At 38.4% G+C, this 21,752-nt stretch overlaps 1 protein-coding gene across 1 annotated transcript in view; it reads left to right on the top strand.

The window, feature by feature from the left end:
* Positions 1 to 21,752, top strand: part of SGIP1 (SH3GL interacting endocytic adaptor 1) — a 216,755-nt gene that overhangs the window by 55,410 nt on the left and 139,593 nt on the right. The gene's annotated exons all lie outside the window — the stretch shown is intronic.

Raw genomic sequence — 21,752 nt, 5'->3', positions numbered from 1 at the left:
TCACCCTTTGTATATCTCTCTAGCATTAAACAGCAAGTTAAAAAATAATTTTATATCTAATACCTAGCATATAGGAGGTACTCGCTGTTTGGATTGATAAATGATGGCATCATGTTTTCTATAAAATATCAAGTAAAGGTAAAATACTTAATGACATATGAAACAATAATGTTTTCAATAGAAGAGTATAGAAAAATATGCATTCAGCAAAAAAAAAATAACTACACACCTCAATAAAAGATGAAGGAAGGATTCAAGGAAGGGAGGAAGGGAGGGAGAGAGGGAGGAAGAAAGGAAGGATGGAGGATGGAAGAAGGAAGGAAGGTAAGGTAGGAAGGAAGGAAGGTTAAGGTAGAAAGAAAGGAAGGAAGGAGAAAGGAAGGTTAAGGTAGAAAGGAAGGAAGGAAGGAGGAAGGGAGGAAGGAAGGAAGGGAAGAAGGAAGGAAGAGAAGAAGGAAGGAAGGAAGAGAAGAAGGAAGGAAGGAAGGAAGGAAGGAAGGAAGGAAGGAAGGAAGGAAGGAAGGAAGGAGAGAATAAGGAAGGAGGAAAAGAAGGAAGGAGGAAGGAAGCATGAAAGGAAGGAGAAAGGAAGAAAGTAAGAAAGAAGGAAGGAAGGAAGGAAGGAAGGAAGGAAGGAGAGAAGAAAGGAGGAAGAGAGGAAGGAAGGAGAGAAGGAAGGAGGAAGGGAGAAAGGAAGGAGGGAGGGAAGAAGGAAGGAAGGCAGAAGGGAAGAAGGAAGGAAGGAGAGAAGAAGAAAGGGAAGGAAGAAGGAAAGGAAGGAAGAAGGAAGGAGGAAGGAAGAAAGGAAGGAAGGAAGGAAGGAAGGAAGGAAGGAAGGAAGGAAGGAAGGAAGGAAGGAAGGAAGGAAGGAAGGAAGGAAGGAAGGAAAAGGCTAAGAACTCACTACATTTTCTAAAGTTTAAATTGTTTTGCCTGGAATATTTTCATTTGAACCCAAGTCAAATTATACACATTAGAAGACCCACTAAGATGTCATCTCCTTAATGTGGGTTGCTGATTTGAAAACTCCAAGGAATATTTCAACAGTAGGACCACTAGGAAGTTTTTCCCCCAGTGTGAATGGCTGGACAAAATTCCTGATAAATGTCTCAAAGAGCCAAAGCAGTAGCACAGGCGGTAGGGCATTTGCCTTGCACATGCTAACATATGATGGACCGTGGTTCAATCCCCTGGCATCCCATATGGTTCCCCAAGCCAGGGTCGATTTCTGGAAGCATAGCCAGGAGTAACCCCTGAGCATCACTGGGTGTGGCCCAAAACCAAACCAAAAGTCTCAAAATGAGATTCATGTTATTGAACTGACATTCTGTCTCCTTTATACAAATATTTAATTGGCCTACAGATGATTTTCTCTTCCACTGTGGGTACATAGTATAGCCTTTAATTCCTAACATAAGGATATTTACAAGCAAATATAGCCTTGATTAAAATATTTCTCTTTACCTGGAAAATCAAAGTACCCAAATAAAGACATTTAAAAAAGAAAAGAAAAGAAAAAGTACAGTTGTCATGTTCTGCTTAAGACTGAAAAATAATTGTCTGGGTAATGCACAGTTCACATGTATACTTAGAGCTATTCTCATAAACACTTTTCCATGATGGGAAAACAAGGCCTTTCCCAAATATTGCTTCAGCAAATGTAGAAAGACACGGGACATTAATTAGGGACAGGCAATTTCATTATAACTTGGCTAACCCATTTGTATTCCACTTTGATTTGTCTCGCAAAGTATCACAGCCCACACAACAGCTGGTTGTCCACACTGGCTGCCTCCCTGGTTCTATGTGTAGGATGGTTAAATTAGATGAGGCAGTATCCCAGGGTATTACAGTATCTATTAAAGGGCTGAACATTGCCTACTAATCATTTTCTGCTTGGTCAATAACTCCCTTGGCATTAAGAGAAACATAAAAAAGAAAAAATGAGAGGAAGATGAATTCTGAATTCACAGCAAGAAGGGGCCTCCTAGTCAATGATAATGGCTGAAACTTGGACCCTGTAGAGTCTTTTTTCCCCTCCCTTTCTGCCTTGTACGATCTACGTTGCTAAGGAGGTTGCAGGTCATCTATAAGGCAGGTAGAAGGCCATTTTAGCTTGAAAGGGGCTCATCAATTTTGAATGAGGATAAATGAACCGGAATAGTAACGGGATGGCTAATACAAAGCATCACTGATGGTGTCATGTTGCTCTTGAAAATGAATGGCTTTGCTCAGAGATATCTTTTCTCGGGGGGAAGTGGCCAGATGAACTGGCAAGGGAAGAGAGAAGAACTGGACAGTTCCACTTCCCTTCTGGGGATACTTTCTATAGAAATGGGTCAGGTCCCAGGCCTACAAATATGAATGGAGCATCATTGTTCTCTGGGAGATCTAAGAAAAGGCATCTACCTTTAGATTTTTAAGTAAATGAAAGAGATGCAAACTTCACATCTCATTGGAACTTGACTTTCTTGGTGTGTGACGAGCTTTGCCAATTCCTCAGTTAAGGGCAGTTAACTCTTTCCAGTTAAAAACTTAGGCAGCAGTTAGAGTGACTGGTGCATGAAATAGTCTAGAAAGATGGTCCATTGAGGCTGATACACTAAACTCCTTCTTCATTCCTTTGTTTACTTGAGCTATTCCCAATGAGTTGCCTCAAGTTTGTCCACCATTGGGACTGACTGCTCAATGAGAGGCCAGAATCTACTGTTAAAGAAATTAATGCTCCTAATTTTTGCTTGCTCAAGTTTCTCAATTTTTGCAACTTGATACATGTAACTAACTCTCTGAGCCCAGATATCCTTTCATTAGGCAAACTCAAACTTTCCTACTGTTTCAGCTGCAATTTGTTATTCGCATTTAGTTCCACAGAAGGGAGTAGGGTATCTCTTCTTGTGATCTCCACAATGAAAGGAAAATTATTTTTCTTAGGAGATTCTCTTGTGATCACTAAAGAAAAAGGGAATTCGTATATTTGTTCCCTTGAAGGATTGGGGTGCAATAGTGAGAAAATATGCAGGAAAATAATATACCCCAGAGTTTATTCACTACTAAATCTATTAGGAGATATAGTTGTCCCCTCTCTCAGTGTCACCAACTATAAAATGTGAAAGTGTTTTAGTAAGCCCTCAGCAAAACTGGGCATGACCAAAAACATAAGGAATGGAGGAAGGACTGAAGGAAGGAAGTAGGAAGGAAGGGAGGGAGGGAGGAAGGAAGGGAGGGAGGGAGGGAAGAAGGAAGGAAGAAGGAAGGAAGGAAGGAAGGAAGGAAGGAAGGAAGGAAGGAAGGAGGGAAGGAAAAAGGAAGGAAGAAGGAAGGAGGAAGGAGGGAAGGAAAAAGGAAGGAAGGAAGGAAGGAAGGAAGGAAGGAAGGAAAAAGAAAGAAAGGAAAGAGGGAGGGAAGGGAAGGAGTAAGGGAGGGAAGGAAGGAAGGAGGAAGGAAGGAAGGGAGGGAAGGAGGGAGGGAGAGAGGGAGGGAGGGAGGAAGAAAGGGAGGGAAGGAGGGAGGGAGGAGGGAGGGAGAGAGGGAGGGAAGGAGAGAGGAGAGAGAGGGAGGGAGGAGAGAGAGGGAGGGAGGGAAGAAAGGGAGGGAGGGAAAGGGAGGGAGGGAAAGGGAGGGAGGGAAGAGAGGGAGGGAGGGAAGAAAGGGAGGGAGGAAAGAAAAGGAAGGGAAGGGAGGGAGGGAAGAAGGAAGGGAGGGAGGGAAAAAAAGGAAGGGAGGGAGAGAGAGAAAAAAGAGAAGTAAATGGAGGACAGAAAAGGATAAGACAAGGCAGGAAATAGTGTGTGAATCCCATTCCCCATTGTCTTAAAAAAACAAGTGGAGCAATATGCCCTGATATGTATAAAAGGCAACTTTATTAATATACAGAGCTGTCAATTTTGAAGGTAAATGAATCCAAACCACAGATATACTCTAATAATGAGATGATTTGAGGACTGGTGTGATGATAGTACAGTAGTAATTTGCTGACCATTCTTGGGGCTGACCTGCGTTAGGATGCCTGCACCACCTATGGTCCCCTGAGACTGCCAGGAGTGCTTCTGAGTGCTGAGCCATGATCAAGCTCAGAACATCATTGAGTGTGGTTCAATCACCTCCCCCAGTAAACCTTGATTTAATTTTTACAGTAATAAATTTAAAATGAATTGAAGAATATTTTTTATCATATGTAGTTGATTTTTCTTTCCTTTTCTTCTTTTAACTCATATTTGGTTTGTGATCTAGAAAATTCTCAGTAGTTAACTTTTATAACATTCCTTCTTCATTCTTTTTTAATATTTTGTTTCACACTGAATGTGTTTTTTGTTTAGAACACCATTAGCAGTACATTCTCAACTGAACATTTTTTTAGAAATATAAAAATCTTTATATGATTCAATGTCCTTTTTAAATAAGAATATACTGCTTCCTTGTTTTTAGTACTTATAACATTTGCTAGGTTTGCTAGAAAAAAAAAGAACATTTTCTTTTACCTCCCCAAGAAACAGAATTAGAACTCTTTCTTTCTTTTTCTGCAATAATAAGAAGCTATTTTGCTGAATATAGTCAGGTCTTTCATTGTGTTAGGCATCTATATGTGTTAATATGTACTTGTTAATTTACTTCAATTCCTAATACGAACATGATGATTATTTTACATAGAGTGGGAATAAAGAGAAAAGGCGGGATTCAGTAATTTTTCATGATTGGCAGGGAAAATAATGAATTCGTTTATGTTTGCTGAAATAACTAAGACCTGCTTATTTTAGACTGTTTTCTTAAATCATTTAGGCATAACAATTTCCTCTGAGATTAACCCCAAATTCTCTTTTTCTTAAAACAAAACAAAGTACGTTCTCTAAATAGTGGACTAGAAGGTCAAGAGTCCTGAAAACAAACTTAAAACGTTGGCTTTTCTTGGACACAAAGTCCATGAAGACAAGTTTTCCCAGGAACTCTTGAGCTTGTGATAAGAATTTATCCATCCTCACTTCTTTGCTTCCATAAGATTCCTTGGTTGAAAATCTAATGTCCATGTAAAACATCTTCTAGATTCTTGATCCCTTGATGTCTAATGACCATGTAGACTTAACAAGTGAGAATGTTTGGTTATATTTTCCTAAGATGTTCTCTGTAAGTCTATTTAAAAAAAAAATCTTCAGATGGCAGGGAAATGGAAGATTACATAAAATCTGTGTGACTCTAAAACTTCTACATGTTCTGAATCTCAAGGTCTTACCTTCTGACCTGACTTGAGTTTCATTTCTTTAATAGATCAGTTCTCCAATGTCTCATAACATTTCTAATGCTTTTTTAAAAGGCAAGTACAGTTTTCCACAGGATGACAAAATGCTATGCATTTTTCCTCTGTGTTTTGACCACTTTGTGGAGTTTTTTATTAACTAGAGACAGTAATGAAAATTGACAAGAATTGAAAAAAATTTTGCGACCTTTCCATGCCACATATAGCTACAAGAAAAATTATTATTAATAAGGTAAGTAAGGATAAGAGGGTCTAAAAAAAAGTCAAATGTTTTCACTTTATTTTGAAAAATGTCAGTCTTAACATATACATGACACTTTTGTCATCATAATCTTTTTAAAGAGAAAAACTAATTTGTTCCTTGTGTATTCTTCAGAAATATTTGATTCTCTAATAGCTGTTAGTTTAAGTAACAGAGCCCTTAAGGTAAAATTTTGGAATACATTCAAAAGTAACTGTTCCATGAATGATTGGTCTTTAATTATTTATCTTTATACAATGAAATTATTTAGTGGACTCACTGTGAGTTGCAAAGTTGTTCATGATTGAGCTTCAGTCCTACATGTCTAACTCTTCACCGGTGCACATGTCCAGCCACCAATCAACAATGTCTCTAGTTTTCCTCCCATCCTCCTCTGTGTCCTCTTTACCTCTATGGAAGATACTTCTCTCTCTAACTCTCTCTCTACCTCTCTCTATTTTAGACACTGTCATTTGCAATAATATCGCTGAAGGAGTAACATACATATAAATGATTGGTCTAAGGAGTATGTTCTTATTTAGGCCATCAAAATGGTTTACATGTGGAATACATTCTAATTCTATATCTTAGATATCAACAAATGTCTTCCTTTTTTATACTGCCTCAACAAAAATGTCCACTCATTATTGTATCTCTATTCATGAGTAATACAAAATTAGTCCTGGAAAGATGGCTTCGGTTTGTGAGTTGTGTGTGAGAGCTCCTGGTTTGATCACTGGCATCATGTGGTCCTCAGCATATCTTACTAATGGATATTTCCCAAGTTGAGCATTGACCATAATATTTCAGAAAGACTAGGTTTATATAACCTCTTTCTCTTGTTGCCTTTCTCCACATCCCCTACTAAGAACCAAAGTCCTCAAGTATCTTAGCAAATCACTTATTCAACAATATTAGATTCCTCCTTATGAGAAATCTCAATTTTATTGCTAGTTGTATACTTTCTCAGATAATGGAAACTTATTTAACTTATTTAATAATATGATACGTATGTTCAACAGAACCTATAGGAATGATCACAAGTAGATGATGGTCAAAGATTCTCTTTGATTCTCATTTTGTGATGCCCGTTCTCTCATAAATTCAATATGATTTTTCTTTTCAATAGGTAATTTTTAGGTAAGTTTAGGTTACACACAAAAAGACTTGAATGGAAGACATAAAGAATTTCCAGAAGGGTCCTGCCCCTCACAGGCACACACCTCCCATTAGCAATATCTCCCACCCTGAGTGTCACCTTGGTTACTCTGAACATCTGTAGGCACATCTGGAGAGCAGCCAAGGAAGCACTGGAAGTGTTATTAATCTCCTGCAGCTTCAGGACAAAGTCATGGGCTGAGATCAGTTCCTGTGGCAGGACCCTTGTCAAAAAGTCAATTATAGTTCATATGTGTTTTACTCTTTATATTCTACATTCTAGATATTTAGACAAACATGGAGTGATGAATATCTGCCATTACAACATTGCAATCTGAAAAATTCTGTTTTCTACCTGTTCTTTCCTTCCTTCCTCCTGCATTTTGGCAATCATGAATAATTTTGCCTTGTCAAAATGTCTTAATGTCAGAATTATGCACAATGATGGGTTTTCACAGTGGTTTCTTTTATTAGTAATATTTAGGTTTCCTCCAGGTCTTTCCAGAACTTGGTAGTTTATTTTAATACTAAATTTCTGATCTGGATGCATCACTGTTTATCTATTCACCTACTGAAGGGCATCTTGGTAGCTTTCTAGTTATGGAAATTATGGGCTATTTCTTTTAGAGATCAGTTAGTAATGGATTCTTAATAGATGTATGTTTTTAATCTCTTTGGGTAAATACCAAGAAGAACAATTGTGAAAGCAAATGGTATGAGTAGGTTTGTTATTCTGAGAAATTGAAAAATTGTCTTCTAAAGTGACTGTGCCAACTTGCAGTCTCACCAGCAATGAATAATTATTCCTCTTGCTTCGAAGTGTTGCTCACTCTCCATATTGATTGATGGATGGTCTGTGCCTGATTTGCTTCCTGGCCTCCTAAAATTGGGCTCTAGTTATTTTGGAAAGTGGAATCTGAGCAGACAAGTTCTGTTCTTCATTTACTATGCAATTTTCTAAGTATTTTTTACATCACTTATATGTTGTGGTTTCCTCTTCTTCTAATTAAAGTTAAAGGATATGCTAATCTCCCAACATGTTTTAAAGGATGTTTATCAAATAATATACATAAATTAAAAATATTCTGGCAAGCATTGCAAGTTCCTTAATGATGAACATTATAAAAGGTGAAATTAATTATTCATGCTTGCCTAATAACAAGAATGTGTTATCTTCTTCACAACTTCAAGTTATAAAGTGCAGTGTGAGTATAAATTTAGAAACTTAAAAATACTTCTATATCTATCAAATCTAGAAGTGAGAATGAAGAGTATATATGGGATGATAGAATGGGAATAAACAACATATGTGGGGAAAAAGACTAGTTTGGGCTTATATGTAAATGGCATTGTGTGTGTGTTTTTTGTTGTTTGGGGGACACACCCACTGGTGCTCAGGGGTTAGTCCTGGCTTTTCTTTTAGGAATTACAACTTGCAGTATTCAGGACCAATATGGGATGATGGAGATTGAACTTGGGTCAAATGCATGTTAGTCACACATACAACACAAATACCCTACCTGCTATACTATTGCTCTGGCACCTTTTTACCCATTAAATTGTAGTTCTTAAATTATTCAATTTAAGTCCCTAAATGATTTCTTGCTACTCCTTTGTAGGTTGGATGGGAAATTTGTCTTAATCTACTAGATGTGTTATAAATTACATAAAATAATTTATTATTATTACCAGTGTTTAAAAAATAATAATTGGGGCCAGAGCAATAATACAATGGATAAAGTGTTTGCCTTGCATGCAGCCAACCCATGCTCAATCCCCAGCAACCCCTATGCTCCAAGAGTGGTTCCTGAGCACAGAGCCAGGATGACCCCTGAGCACACTAGGTGTGGCCTCAAAACCAAAATAAAATAAAATAAATAAAAATCACAAGTTTTTTCTAGAGGGTAGGATAATTCTTTCTTGAAGTGATCAGTTATGGTGGATTTGGGTGATGATTTATAACAAAGGGTGTGATTTATAACAAAGCTGGCTCATGACCAAACAAAAGATTTCATTAAAATGTATTCCTCATTTAGGATCCTGAGTGTTAACACAGCGGATAGGGCATTTGCCCTGCATGTAGCTGACCCTTATTCCATTTTTGTCATCTTATATGGTCCCCTAAGCCTGCCAGGTGTAATTCTTGAGCATAGAGTCAGAAGTAACCCCTGAGTATGGCTGCGTGTGACACAACAGCAACAACAAAATCCCTTACTTACTATATATTTTCTAGATATGATCCTTAACTTTAACATTAATCTGGCACTTAATTTTGCCAGTATTTGGAGGTGAGCAGGTCCAGGAACGTTGAACTAATGTTCTCTGGGCTACAAGATTATTCCAACACTCTAGAGTCTATTTGGTCTCCTCTAGGCACTGGTCTTGTTATGTAAGTCAGTCTCACAGGTCTGAGGTGATGCCCCATTGTTAGGATTTTCATTGGCCTCTGAGTGATGATGAGAATTGTTCCCCATCTATCTGTTGACCATTAGTATGTCTCTTTTAGTAAAGTGTCTATTCAGTTTTCTGCCTATTTTTCAAGAGGACATTTGATTTCCTGTTGTTGAGTTTTCCAAGTTTCTTGTGTAGGTTGGATATTAGCCCAGTATCAGATGTGTTGTGTATGAATATTTTCTTCATTCCATAGGATGTCTTTGATTCTTTATTTTATTTTATTTTATTTTATTTTATTTTATTTTATTTTTTTGGTTTTTGGGCCACACTCGGTGACATTCAGGGATTATTCCTGGCTATGTACTCAAAAATTGCTCCTGGCTTTGGGGATCATATGGGATGCTGGGGATCGAACCGCAGTCTTTCCTAGGCTAGCATGTGCAAGGCAGATGGCTTACAGCTTGCACCACCACCCCAGCCCCACTTTTTAAATCAGGGATCACTCCTCATAAGGCTTGGGGTAACATACGGGGTTCCTGGAATCCTGGAATCAAACCTTGTTGGTTGGTGTGTACTATCTCTCAGGTCCTCCAAAGATGCATTGTAGCTTTGTGATCATTTATTTTTGCTTTTAACTTTCCTTGCTATTAGATTAATAACTAAATAAATCAAGGAAGCCAAACTCAGGGTAAAATTTTTCCCTTTTTAGAAAAACTACTTTATGGTTTTGAGTCTAACAGCCAAGACTTTAACCTGTTTTGAGTTAAATTTTGTGCAGGGTGTGACAAAGTCACAGTCTAGTGTCACAACAAATTGAATTTAATTCTTCTGCCTGTAACTGTTCAGTTTTCCCAGTACAATTTATTGAAAAGGGTTTTCTTTTCTTTATTTCATGCTGTTGCCTCCAGGAAAGAAAAAGTTTCCATTTCTTTGGGCAGTAGTGCTTTCTCCCTTAGAATAATTAATTGTTAACATCACTGAGTGTGACCCAAAAACCAAAAAAAAAAAAAAATTAATAATAATGGATTCATTAATTGTCAGAGAAGAATGAAAAGAAGTGAGGAGATTGTTATGGAGGTACTCCTGGCTTGAACATTCTTCTCATGACAGAAATAAAATGTACACATGATGTCCTCTTTACCCAAGAAGTGCCAGAGATCTACCTGTACCAGGTTCATTTTTCTAAACATTGTGTTCGTAGGTATCATGTTGGCCAGTGAACCTCTAAGGTTCTACCTTGGTGACAAGCAACTGAAATATATATGTTAATATCTGGGGTAGACTTTTAATTTTTTTTTGGTTTTTTTTTGAGGGGGTGGGTCACACCTGGCAGCACTCAGGGGTTATTCTCAACTCTACACTCAGAAATTGCTCCTGGCAGGCTCGGGGGACCATATGGGATGCCAGGATTCGACCACCGACCTTCTGCCTTACCTCTATGCTATCTCTCCGGCCCCCTGGGGTAGACTTTAGGAATCAGCTTATTACTACTGAGCCTGGACTGACCCTCTAAATATTCATCACAATCTTCCACAAAGCTCATACTTTTTTCTGAAGGTGAAATATTGTTGTTATCCTGAAAATAGGCCACAGTGATGCCACCAGCCTCCCTCCTTTTAGCTTAAAACACAGTATGTCTCCTCATTGTGGGCTGTTTTTATTCATCAAAAGTTCATAGCGGATTTCTCTTCGTTTTTTATATCGGCATGTGACTATAATATCTCAATTATTTCCTGTTTACAGTATATTTTTAAAATATTTTTCTTTAGGTAACATGCTTTACAAATCTGTTCATAGTAAAATTACAGGCAATACCAGTCCAACCACTAGAGTCAATGTCCCTTCAGCAATGTTCCCAGGTTTCTTCCCATTCCCTAGCTTGCCTCCTTAGCAGGCATTTTTATCTTAATTACTATGGTTTGGATCACATGGACCCAGTATTGTTGACTCTTTGGTTTAGATATATACATTTACCACACCTCTACCCATATTAACAGTGGTTTTTGAGTTATATAATTACATCTTATATCAATTTAGTATTAAACAAAAGGGTAACCAATCCTGAAGAATAATATTTTGGGTGTGGCCCGTAATGGAAGGAAGGAAGGAAGGAAGGAAGGAAGGAAGGAAGGAAGGAAGGAAGGAAGGAAGGAAGGAAGGAAGGAAGGAAGGAAGGAAGGAAGGAAGGAAGGAAGGAAGGAAGGAGGGAAGGAGGGAGGGAGGGAGGGAGGGAGGGAGGGAGGGAGGGAGGGAGGGAGGGAGGGAGGGAAGGAGGGAGGGAAGGAAGGGAGGATGGGAGGGAGGAAGGAGAAGGTGAGAATATTAAGAGACAAAAGAGACATTTGCTTCCTCGTCTGACTGCTTAACTCAACTCACATCTCATCAACCAAGTGTTAATTTAGAGAAATATTTAAGTGTACTTGTTTTAATGTAGAACATAAAGTAATTAAGAAAAATAAGATCTACACCATCTATCCCCACCACATTTTCCCCCTTAAAAATGGAAGACAAGGAAGGTTCTGGAAAGTCACTCTGAATCTCTCTCAACAGAAATGCTCCAGAGTTACCCTAACAATGAGTTGCTTTGACACAAGATGGAGCCCCAGAGTCAGTGTCTCCTTGGAAGCTGGTTTTTATTTCTAGAATATTGTAGCCTCTGTCCATGCCCAATCAAAAGGATTCTAAACATTAACATTTGGTTCCCACCACCCCCCTCCCCACTTTTAACCTCAGCTAGTTGCGATTAGTAGCTTGCAGAAATGCTTTTATGTTTTCTAAGCAAAATTCTTCCAATCCTGAGTATTTTTGCAATGAAATATAGCATTCCTTAAAAAGTAGTACCATGTGTAGCTGGTAAATTGTGAACAGATTTTAATTCCTGTAGAGTTAGAACAAGAAAAAGATCTCCACTGTAGGAAAAATTCTCTAAACTAAGAGCATTTTGGTCAAGGTCTTTGTTCTGTTTTGTGATAATTAACACACAATGACAACCATCAGTATTGAAGGTGATCGATGTCCAGATACTGATACCTGTGATTTGTTTGGAAGGTCAAGATGTCCTTTAAATACTGAATAAATGATAAAGTAGATTTAGGTATATTTTTTATAATAACTCTCCAGCTACAATAAGGAAAGCAATAAAAATGAATATCTTTGGACCTGAGAGATAGCACAGCAGAGGTAAGGCATGCGACCAACACAAGACGGACCCAGCTTGAATCCTAGCATCCCTGCCAGGAGCGACTTCTGAGCATAGAGCCAGGAGTAACTCCTAAGCACAGCTGGGTGTAACCCAAAAACCAAAAATAAATAAATGAATGAATATGTTAAAAGCATTTACTTGAAAGAAATCCCTTGTCTAATTCAGATCACTCCTCTCTATCTACGATGTTCTAGGACCATCATTTCCAAACTGTGCCTTATAGTCCCATAAGTGCCATAGGACGCTTAAAATGTTCAAGGAAATCAATAATTTGTGTCCAATGCTAAGCCAGTTGGTGACACCTCATACATTCAACCTTAGATTACTTGATTCCTTCAAGGAATCTTAAACTTTTTAAATCTTTTTATTTAAAACCCTTTGTAGCTCAAAATGTTTTAATTCACACCCAAGTATGTAGATATATATGTATATTAGGTATAAAAAACAAGCATTATTTGTAATAAGGCATAAGTACATATTTAGAGAGTTTGTTGGTTTTGTTTGTTTGTTTGTTTGTTTTGGGGCCACATCTGGTGACGCTCAGGGGTTACTCCTGTCTATGTGCTCAGAAATAGCTCCTGGCTAGGGGGACTATATGAAACACCGGGGATCAAATTAAGGTCCATCCAAGGTCAGCCGCATGCAAGGCAAATGCCTGACTGCTGCACTATAGCTCTGGCCCCATATTTAGAAATTTTTATCATACATACAGTAGTTTCTTTTTTATAATTTTTATAATTAATTTATTTAAACACCATGAATACAAAATTGTTCATGATTGAGTTTCAGTTATGTAATGTACATCACCCTTCACCAGTGCACATTTCCTGCCAGTGTTCCCAGTTTCCCTTTCACCCAATGCCCCACCTACTTCTGAGGTGTTTTACTTCTCTCTCTGTCTCTCTTTAGAGATTTTTAAGATTTTAGTGACCCCCACATTCAATTGTATAATTCCATATAGGGTCATAACCCAAAGTTTAAGAAGCTAGGCTTTAAATGCGCATACAATCTCTGCAAATTTGTGTTCACATAGAGTATGAAAATCATTGTGGAGCTGGTCAGGTTGGTGGCTATGGACATACACAAGTAAGAAAAAGTAAGAAATAAGTAAGAAAACCCAAGTGGTAGGCATCATGTAAACTCATCAATTTAGTTCAACAGATCCTGGAGTTCCTGGAGAGCTAGACTGCATCTGGTAGGCTTCAAATTCCACAATACAGTAGGAACAGTAGTGCAATAGGAGCACAAATTAGATGGGAAACTAGTGTTTAATCCAACTAAGCTCAATAAACAAAATCAATAGCGCAGAAAGTTCAACTAGCAATAAATAGCTGAGTAAATCCTTAGCTAATGACTTAATGACCCCATTGTGAGATATAACAATTTTCCAAAATTTTTCTTTTACTAAAGTACTTCTTTTCAATAATTTCACTAACCATTTAGTTATAACAAGCCACATAAAATAAATTAATTTGTGCCTGCTTTGGGGCTGGATGGGAAACTGGGGATAATGGTGGAGGGAAGGTCATGCTGGTATTGGATTTTTGTTAGAACATTGAATGCCCAAAACAACTGTATTATGAACAACTTTGTAAACTAGTGTTAAAAATAAAGTCTTAAAAAATATCAGAATAGATTAGGATGTAAGGATACAGTGTTCTTTCCAGGACCTAGCAAGTCTAACATTTTTTTGTTTTTCGGCCTCACTTGGTGGAGCTCAGGGGTTACTCCTGGTTCTGTACTCAGGAATAACTCCCGGTGGTGCTCAAGGGATAAAACACAGGTTGGTTTTGTGCCAGGCAAGTGTCCTACTTGCTGTACTATCACTCTGGCCCAAGCACACACATTTTTTAATTTATTGTGGTTTATTTATAAAGACAGTTATTTTTAATGTACATATTTGTCAATATAATTACAAGTTTTAAAGATAAAAAATACTCGCAAGTTCTTATAGTACTTATGGAGCTGTTTTTCCATTTTGTGAAAAGTATTATTTTGATTTTAGATAAAAATCAAAGCTTGGCTTTGATTTTTTGAATATTCAGAATATTCAGGGAATATTCTTTACCCATATTATCACATTCATTTCTCATGAATCTTATTAATAGGTATCTGCCTAATTATGCCTGAAGAAATGAAACCTTTATGGAACTGGAGTTACCTGTTACTCAATGTCTTGCCTAAAAGTTTATAGAAATAAGAAGCAAACAAACAAAATCCTGGGGTCTTGAGTTTTTCCCCAAGTCCTGGTACAAGGCCGCATTCTCTCTAACATTTATTTGTGTTTTTTTCAAGTTTGAATTTACATTTAAGCAGTGGATTTTTAGTCCATGGATTTTATGTAACTGTAGGAGCTTTATTTTATTTTATTTTTATTGATTTTAAATCTTGTTTCTCCTAATGTAAGATGTTACGGCACAAAACTGTATTCAGTATTGAGTCAATTGTAGCACAATGTTCTGCTCATGTCATCAAGGAGACTCTTAGGTCTTAAAGAGGAAAGGGGTTTTTTTTGGGTGGGGGGAGGAAAGGGTTTTCTGTCACTAATGGAGGTCCTGTCTTTCAAGACTTGGGACATTTGGGATCTGTTTTCAGTCTGGTAACTCCAATTTAAGACTGAAGCATGTCTGAATTTTCTTCAGCTTCTGAGACTGTCATTTTAACCCAGAGGAGCAGATGATATTAAAACTAGAGTTCCATGAATACTGATAGAACCTTTATAAGCTTTAATATATTTGATATATTCATCATACTCTGATGAATATTTCAAAAACAAGTTGTCCAAGCTTCTGGGAGTTTGTGCTTTGTTTATAAGAACAACATTTTAAATAGTCCATTATGCCTTTAGATAGTCTAAATGCCTTTTGGCTCATTTCAATAAACTTATAGGAATTAAATTTTTTTAAAAAGCTGATTTAAAAACAATGTGGTTATGACTTACCTCTAAACCAACTGGACTAAGCTTTTTTTTTTTTTGATTTGGTGAGCTTTTCCTTATTCAAATGTTTATCAAATGTTTATTATTTGCCAGTCATTTTGCTCAGAACCAGAGGTATCATATGAGGGAGCAACACAAGAGGCTGTCCAAGAAAAGAAATATCATGAAAATGAGGTCATACTCACGAGGTAGCTGCAATAAGAGTGGTTTTTATATCAGATTGGAGGTGATGCCAATGGGGATCCTCAGGTGTCGCATGTGAAGTGTGTGTGAGAGGGAGAGGTGACAACCCTAAGAAGGAAAGCTACCACTTTCTCTACCAACTTCTGCCACCGAGATAAATGGTTTTAGAGATCTAGGACTGTGGGCTTTGCTCTTTACAGAAAAGGAAAATCAATCCTAGATCCTATCCAGATCTTTCTCTCAGAAAAGAATTTCTGGCTATTCTGTTGGTATAGAGGTGGTAAAAAAGCATGTCTTCTGACTGACTTGGGTAAGGAGCTAGCTGAATCAGCCAATGAAAGGCTGGGTGATTAGCAAAAATAAATAAATAAATACAAACAAAAAACAACACAAAGGACTTAATTTAAAATGATGGCTTTATTTTATTTATTTGGGTTTTGGGGTCACACCCGGCAGCACTCAGGGGTTACTCCTGGCTGTGTACTCAGAAATCACTCCTGGCAGGCTCAGGGACCATATGAGATGCCGGGATTCAAACCACCATCCTTCTGCATCCAAGGCAAACTCCCTACCTCCATGCCATCTCTCCATCCCTGAAAGTGATGGCTTTATTAACAAGTAATCTGTTGAATCTTTAGCCACATTTCCCCCAGAAATTATACCAAAAATTATAAATGGTATAATTTCCTAGTAAAATTGGAGGGGTTATGTTATGAGAAATAACAGATGAATATGTGAAAGTTTTATTTAATGGCATAGTGTACTAGAAATCTGAAAGTCAGAAGGATATTTTAGATTAAAACTCATTTTTTCATAATACTTTATTTAAACACCTTGATTACAAACATGATAGAAGTTGGGTTTGCTAAAACTTTTTAAAAGGCATTGGTGCTGGGAATGTTGCACTGATGAAGGGAAGTGTTCTTTTTATGACTAAAACTCAACTACAAACATGTATGTGATCATGGTGCTTAAATAAAGTTATTATAAATCAAAGATTTTGAAATTACCAAATTGCACATGGAATCAAGAATGAGGCAGTCCATTGTACCATTTCTTTCTTTGAATTTTCAGCCATGGTCTGGCAGTGCAAGAACCCTGCAATACTAATTTAATTAAAGTTAAATATATATATATATATATATATATATATATATATATATATATATATATATAAAAGAATTTCAGGAGGAGGCAAGTGGTAAAGTAAAGGCAGATTTTATTTGGAAACTGAGGAAAGAAGGGGAGGGAGAGATAGTAACATCTGAAAAATTGTCCTCCAGTTATTTTCCCTTTCCAAATTCTACTGAATTTACCAGCATAGCAAATGTTGATTATAGGGGAGATGCTGGAATAACCCCTTCAATATAGTACAATCTTGTAAAGTAATTCCTGTAGTATTAAATAATTAAGGATGGGGCTGGATGGCGGTGGATTTCTCTGTTTGCCATCCCAGGCCACGTGGCTCAGCAACCCCATGAACCGGCGAGTTTCAGGCCCAGGTGAAACGCGAAATCACTCACTCACAGGCAGGCTTCAGGAAGAATCATCTTTATTTATGCCCTAGCCACCACGTGTGTGTGGCCTATCTCATAACCTTTCAAGCATACAGCCATCCTAGGCTTGCCCTGCGTCTTATCCTCTTTCAGCCATCTCCCTCAGAGAGCCCAGCAGGGCCAAAAGGCAAAAGCCAAAAGGGGCCCGAATTCCCTTGGTTCACGCCTTATCTAACATTTCCCAGACCCCTCCCAGGAATGGGAGGGTCTAGCAGGTAAGGTTACACCTACTATCCGGTTCCCAAGACCCCTCCCAGAAATGGGTGGGTTTCAGGGTTTCAAATAGGTACACCCACATTTCCTCCTTTTCTTAATATTTTTATGCACCAACGTAATAGAGTGAAAATTAATATACCAGCCCTTTTTAAAAACATATTTTTGCAAAATATACTTTACACCTGTAACCTAAAACTCTATTAATGCTTTTTTACCAAGCACTATTTCGGAACTTTCATGTTCCTATACTTTTAAACTATATTGGGGGAACTTTATTGTTCCTATACCTTTCCTATACACAAGTACTTCAGCATACATGCATAACATACATTTTAAAAACAGGCTAAGTACATTAAAATACACAGTAAAACATTTTGCAATTGAAAATATTAACTTTGAAAGACAACAAAACACATTTAAATCATAAAGAAAATGACTAAGACAAAGATGCAGGTGGTTAGAAATTAGATGTTAAACTGTATCACCTCCCTTTTATTTTTATTTTTTAACCACTAACTAACTAAAACTTATTCCATTACCAACTATGAGTGAAATATATGACTATTTGCTTAGTTCCTATACTTAAAATGATTAATTTGTCCCACGCTGATCTCACCACGTGGCTTCTGTAAACTTGCTGGTGATCTCACCACGTGGCTTCTGTAAACTTTTAAAGTTTAGATGCTGGTTTGTTCCAGGCTGATCTCACCACGTGGCTTCCTTTCATAGTTTCAGGCCCCGTAGACGGTTTTGTTGACCATGAGGTAGCAGTTTCCACTGCCCGCTGCCGGTTCGCTGGAGGGTGGATTCCAGGTTTTTTGCTTTTCCGGGCCAAGCTGAGCCCAGCCCAGCCCAGCCAAGCCGAGCCGCTTGGAGCTTTTCGCCGCTTTTTTCCTCCGGGCGCACTTTGGAAGCAGCTTATGGCCCACATTTTTACAGGGCGCTTTTGGATGTTCAGAGTTTCAAGTGATTTAAACTAAAAGTTTAGTCCGAAATTTTCAAAGTCGAAATCCAAATTCAAGCCAAAGGTTATTCTCAGAAAATCAGTCCATTTTTAATAGTCTTTTTTTTTCTCCGTTTCCAATTTAGACTTTTAATAAGTCTTTGAAGAGGCCCAGGTTTTTGTTTCTTGTAACAAAGTGTTAGTTCTGGGCCTGGGCCTGGGCTGGAGGTGATGCAAGCTTCCACCTCTCTTGTTTTAATTGCCCTTTTTCCCCTAGAAGGGGTTACAGCCATTTTTGAACATGGCTTTACGTGGCCAAACCCTTTGGGCTGACTGCATTTGAAAAGAGCCAAAATGAAACAGAAGAGCAGAAATTTTACCATATTTGCTGTTTTCTTGGGTCCAGGATTCAGGTCAAAGTTCGGAGCGCCAGATGTAGCATAAAATAATTAACGATGGGGCTGGATGGCGATGGATGGAGGCCTTTGTGCTTAGGCCCCAGCCACGTGGCTTCATCCCCCATCCAGCCGGCGAGTTCCAGGCCCAGGTGAAACGCGAAATCACTCACTCACACGCAGGCTTCAGGAAGAATCATCTTTATTTAGGCCCTAGCCACCACATGTGTGTGGCCTATCTCATAACCTTTCAAGCATACAGCCATCCTAGGCTTGCCCTGCGTCTTATCCTCTTTCAGCCATCTCCCTCAGAGAGCCCAGCAGGGCCAAAAGGCAAAAGCCAAAAAGGGCAAAAAGCCAAAAGGCCCGAATTTCCTTGGTTCCAGCCTTATCTAACATTTCCCAGACCCCTCCCAGGAATGGGAGGGTCTAGCAGGTAAGGTTACACCTACTATCCGGTTCCCAAGACCCCTCCCAGAAATGGGTGGGTTTCAGGGTTTCAAATAGGTACACCCACAATTCCCATAAGTTGTGAGTCCACCCTGGTATCAGCTCACACTATGTGACTGACATGTGTCAAGGTCTATCTGTGTCTCTTCCCCTTTGGCTTCTCAAGTCCGGACAACTGAAACTGTTCCTCATGGGAATTTCTTGAGCTAATCTATCATGTTAATTATTGATTACATTTACATTTCCTTAGTGTTATCTTCTTTCTTCCTTTCTTTACTTAGGCAGTATGATCTTCTAAAGTTCTTCTAGAACTTCTGGGTCAGGAATGACTTGTTTCTATTATTGTCAATCATACAGTGCACCCTTTACCAGTGCACATTTTCTGCCACCAATGACCAATGGTCCCATTTTCCCTCTTGTCCTCCCCTCTACATGCCTCTGGAGAAGACAGCTCTCACTCTTGCTCTCTCTCTCACTCCCTTTCTCTCTCCCATTTTAGAAGATGTGACTTGCAATATTGTAACTGCATATCACTTTATCTCCTTTCAACATCCAGATCTTGTTCAGAGTGATCATTTTATACTATCGTTGTCATAGTGGTCCCTTCTCTGCCTGCACTCCCCTGCTCTTTGTGGTAAGATTCCTACCATAAAGTTCCTCAATATTAATGTAATGGAACTGTTTGGCCTTCCAGAACATAAATTTTAACCATGCTTGAGAGAAATTAAGTCTGTTAAAAGCAGTATTTAGATTTCTATTATATATTTAAAATTATTATAACGCAGATTTCTCTTTCCACTACTATCAGAGTTGTTATTGTTGTTTTTAACTCCATGTCTGTGTATAAATGGAATTAAGCCAGATGATTTAGTCCAGGGTTTTCAAAATTGTTTTTATCCTGATCCCCATGCTACAGTGGATTTAGATATGTACACTGCCATATGCAGATATATTAAAATACCAGGTTTTATGAAACATAAAGACAACCTTATTCATCTTCGATATGAAATTCACTCTGTCTTTAATTCAGATCAGTTTCCTGATCTGTTATAATCTCCTGTGACAGTTGCTCTTAAACCTCCTGGTAGATGGAACCCCATAGAGTGCTCCAGGGATTCTCCTCAATTCGAAAGCTTCAGAATCACTGTTCCAGCAATGAAGACAGCACAAAGGGGGTTGCTATTTCCCCATGATCACTGGTCACTTGCAGGCTGGACTTGGGGCCATCCCTTCTCCCTCACAGAGCGCTGTGAGGGAGATAACTTAAGGGAAAATAAACAAGCTATTTTATTGCCCACTGCTTCTTCCAAAGCATTCCTAATACCCAATGTTTAGGTTTAACTTCTCCCTGGCTCTTTGCATACTTGACTGCCCATCTTTGATGTCCAGAGCCCTGTCACTCTACAAGTATCCCAATTCCTCTTGTCCTATAAAAGCATTGTTAGATTGGAGTAAAATGTCTCTCATTTTAGCCTGGGACCTGTTTTTTCCTGATCATCAACTAGGGGGAATGTCCTCAATCTGAAAGGCATCAGGATCATGGAAGTTGACTCTTGCTGGCCAACTGGGTCAGCACATTGATCTAATAAGTTTGCAAGCTATTGATGTTTCCATTTCTGTTCAATGCAGAATGCCTGTCCTCATTTTCAGATTAAGCAATATCCTATACTACAGATAAATACCGAACAATGTTGTTTCTTTGCCTTTTTCTGGCTCCTGCCATTTTCAGATGCAACCTTTCAGCCAAAGTAGATTATTCCTTTTCCTGCAGACCTACTGCTCCTATAGTCAAGGGAGCTTAGAGATGACTTGATCAGGCCAAGAGAGGCTTGGGGAAAGCAAAATATCAGTTTCTCAGATCACAGAGACTATCTCCTGGAGGACCCTGAAAATCCAAAAAGATTAAAAATGATCAAAGCTCTAAAGAAACCTGCTATAGCATTTGGAAACTCCTTAATTTTGCTTAGATGCACTAAGCTTCCTAGACATAGAGCTGTTGACTAGCTGCATCATAGACCTGTGAAGTGTTTTACTATGATCATTTCTGTGATGCCTGGAAGTGAATACTTTTGTTTTGTTTTGTTTGGGGCCTACACCTGGCAATGCTGAGGAATTACTCCTGGCAGGACCAGAAAACTATATGGGATGCCAGGGATTAAACTTAGGTTGGCCACATGCAAGGCAAATATTCTACCTGCTGTTCTATCACTTTAGTCCCAGAAGTGAGGACTTTTATGTTTGGGGGAGGGGGGCACACAGAGCATATCAGGAATGACTCCTGGTGGAACTCTGTGGATTATATGGGGTGTTGGGGCTCAAAACCTGAGGCAGATATACCTTATCTGCTATATTATATCTCCCATCTTAAATAAGAACTTTGTAAAGTTCCCTCCATATATGAGCTATGTATGAGACTATGACAGCCATCTCTAGCTGGGGCTCTTTGAACTTGGGATACCCTTCCAAATGAGTCCTATGGGCTCAGTTATCCCCACCATTGTTATGGGGAATAACAGAAGCAGTGTTTTCCCTAATGGTAGTAATCCTAATAGCACAAGACACAGAGAGCAAAGTCTCTGTCAATCTGGGGAAATGGGTAAAGTTTCTCTGAGTTTTAACATTCAATATTTATTCTGCAGTGTGGAAACCAGCATTAACTGATAAACCCAATCTGGCTGCCAAAGTGTGGCATTTCAGGTCTTACCATATTTTCTCCCGGATGGCAGACTTTCATTATAGATTAATATATAAAACAAAATAAAAGCTTTTCATAAATTATTTAAATATTTTGATAATACCAGAAAGTAACCTAGAACTTAAAAAAGTTT

The sequence above is a fragment of the Suncus etruscus genome, chromosome 6 (assembly GCF_024139225.1).
Source record: "Suncus etruscus isolate mSunEtr1 chromosome 6, mSunEtr1.pri.cur, whole genome shotgun sequence".
Classification (NCBI taxonomy): domain Eukaryota; kingdom Metazoa; phylum Chordata; class Mammalia; order Eulipotyphla; family Soricidae; genus Suncus; species Suncus etruscus.
The sequence above is the reverse complement of the archived record's forward strand: the minus strand, read 5'-3'. Positions and strand labels throughout refer to the sequence as shown.